The sequence below is a fragment of the Mus pahari genome, chromosome 7 (assembly GCF_900095145.1).
Source record: "Mus pahari chromosome 7, PAHARI_EIJ_v1.1, whole genome shotgun sequence".
NCBI classification, from domain to species: Eukaryota; Metazoa; Chordata; class Mammalia; order Rodentia; family Muridae; genus Mus; species Mus pahari.
The window spans coordinates 24,036,447-24,039,435 of NC_034596.1; the positions used below are offsets into that span (position 1 = coordinate 24,036,447).

At 44.8% G+C, this 2,989-nt stretch overlaps 1 pseudogene; it reads left to right on the top strand.

The window, feature by feature from the left end:
* Positions 1-1,895: 1,895 nt before the first annotated feature.
* Positions 1,896-2,237, top strand: LOC110324677 (annotated as a pseudogene).
* Positions 2,238-2,989: the final 752 nt, after the last annotated feature.

The window sequence follows — 2,989 nt, forward strand, 5'->3', positions numbered from 1 at the left end:
TGCCACAGTTAATTAGGCAGCCTACATGCAAGTTTGGGAGACAGTCTGGCTACCCTCTTCTTTTAAAGTGCTCACTGGAAGCAGAATTCCTGTTTCCACTCATTCTGAACTCACCATTATGGTCGATCTCATCCTTTGCTTTCTCTTCAACCTTGGTCCCATGTCTGGACACCACAGTGTAGGCCTGGGTCCCTTTAGGATTCCTAAGGTCAGGATTGATGTTTGTAAACAGTCCTTTAGGGCCAGATTTTAAAAATGAAAACAACAGACAACAGAAGTGTGGTCCAAAGGGTCTCCCTTGGGTGTAGAGGTCTGGCCACATCGCTCAAAATGACCCCACAATGTCCAAGGCTTTTCTCCCCTGTGTTTCTTCAAGATTTGCTTTGGAGCACAGTCCTTTAATTAAGTTTGCCCAACTCTAGAGAGCAGACAAGCTTGATTGTCATCCTTGGGAAAGTAATGACCCAAGCCAGAACCAAGGCTCCTCCCCAGGGTAGTTGACTCACGACAAGATGGGAGCCTCACATCCCAGTGTTGGATGTGGGTTGTATATTTGGGGCTCTGATGCAAACTCAAATACATAAGCAAAAACAAAACCAAACAAAACAGAACACCCCCCAAAACCAAAAGAACAGCCAATTAACAGAGAGAATGAGTAAAAAGAGGTGTATGTAACCTAGCACTGAGACCTGATGGGATGTTCATCCAGTAGGCTGGGATTTTACTCCAACTTAATGAACTTCCATATAAGGACTCTAGCCTTTCCTTCCCGAGGATCAGTCTGCTTCGGTGTCAGTGACTTCATCCCAGTGGTGACAGAGGCTAGATATTGTTGGTCATGAGAATAATCACTTAAAGATAAATCATTTAGGGATGCCGTGGTTGGTGGAATACTTCCCTAACACACAGCCTTCAACCTTCCTGATGCTGTGACCCTTTAAACACACTTCCTCATGCTGTGGTGACTTCCCCCAATCATAAAATTAGTTTCATTGCTACTTCGTAAGTGTAATTTTGCTACTGTTGTGAATCATAGTGTAAATATCAGCATTCTCTGACCGTCTTAGGTAACCTCCATGAGAAAGTCATTTGACTCCAAGGGGGTCACAACCTACAGGTTGAGAACTACTGTCCTAGAGTCAATGTTAAGCACCACAAAACTGGGGATGGTAGTACATGATCATTATTGCAATGACTGGGAGGTGGAGGCAGGAGGATATAAAGTTCATGATCATCTTTCTCTATCTAAAATGTTTGAGGCCAGCATGGGCTACATGAGACCCTCCCTGTCTTTCAGAAAAAAGAGGAGGAGGAGAAGGAGGAGGAGGAGGAGGAGAAGGAGGAAGAGGTGGAGGAGGAGGAAGAGGAAGAAGAAGAAGAAAAAGAAGAAGAAGAAGAAGAAGAAGAAGAAGAAGAAGAAGAAGAAGAAGAAGAAGAAGAAGAAGAAGAAGAAGAAGAATTAAGTTTCTACCGCTGTCTTATTAAATCACCCACCTTGGTAGCTAAAATCCTCAATTGGTTGTTACTTTGTCTCAGTTCTAAATATCTAAAGTCTGTGACATGTGCCAGTTATCAGTAAGGATCAAGAGCTGCGTGTTTTCAGGAGGCTCTTGGTGGGACTCCCTCCCAGACTCCTCCATCTTCAGGTGGCAGCTGTCATTCCTTGACTTGTAGTTGGATTGCTCCAGGCTCTTCCTCCATAGCCACATCATTTCTCTCTAGCCTCATCCGCCAAATCTCCCCTCCCACCCTCTGCCCTGCACCCTTCTTTCAAATGGTCACCTGAGAGAGCATTTAGGGCTTTCACTGATAACCCTGAATAAATGCCTTGTGTCAGGATCCTTAATCACACCTGCCAAGTCCCATAGAAGGTGACACTGGGACTGGAGACTGTTATGGTGAGTTTGCTGAAGAAGACAACTGGCCTGGTGGGATTGGCTGTGTGTGACTCTCCACATGAGAAGCTAACAATATTGTATACAAAGGTTCTTCATCTTCTGAAGCACTTCCCTAAACATGCAGTCTATAGAAAACACATGGAACAGATCACCAATGAGAAACTGGATATGGTTAAAGCAGAACCAGATGTTAAAAAATTAGAAGACTTGCTTCAGGGTGGTGAAATAGAAGAGGTGATTCTTCAGGCTGAAAATGAGCTAAGTCTAGCAAGAAAAATGTTGCAGAGGAAGCCATGGAAGCCATTGGAGGAAGAGCCTCCTGCCGACCAGAAAAAATAGCCAAGATGATCACAATGTTTGGTGGTTGATGTGAATTAAATGTATAATTAAATGTTCTGTGATGCTAAAAAAAAAAAAAAATGTGACACCCATAGCAGCTAGGAACTGAACGTAGATGTGTTTTGTGGGGTGGAGAATTATTTTGCCTTCTGAAAATGGCTCACACTGTTGGTGTTGACACCTCAATCAAGAGTGATGAGGAGCTTATGGTCTTTATTACAGTTAATGCTTTTATTCTGGTGGACACTAAAGCAGGGCTGTGTGTAGGGACCCTCCTTGGAGTGTCTGCAGGAAGGACAACACTGGCTGTATCTACTGTGGTAGCTCTGTGCTCTGATGAACATCAACTCTTACAGGTGGCATTTGGAAAGTTGTCTGCCTTGCTTGCTGTGTGTGGATGGATGGGTGGGTGGGTGGGTGGGTGGATGGATGGGNGGGTGGGNGGGTGGGTGGGTGGTGTTTGGTGCAGCTGTCTCTGGGTATCTCTCTTTTACCTGCTTTCCACATTTTTGGGCCATGGATTGATTATGTGTTGTTCTGTCTTCTTTAAGGCTTCTGGGTCTTTGGGAATTTTTGGATGCTCAAAGGCTAGCCCCATTTTGGGAGCCTCTCAGCGTCATGTCAGCAGTTCCTTTAGGCTGTTTAAGGACTCATCCACTGGGAGCTACATGCCTAGTCCTTTGCTTGCTGGGACACTTTCTATGGTGGTCCTTGAGGTTCTCCTACTTGAACCTCTCCTGACTCTTGTTTTC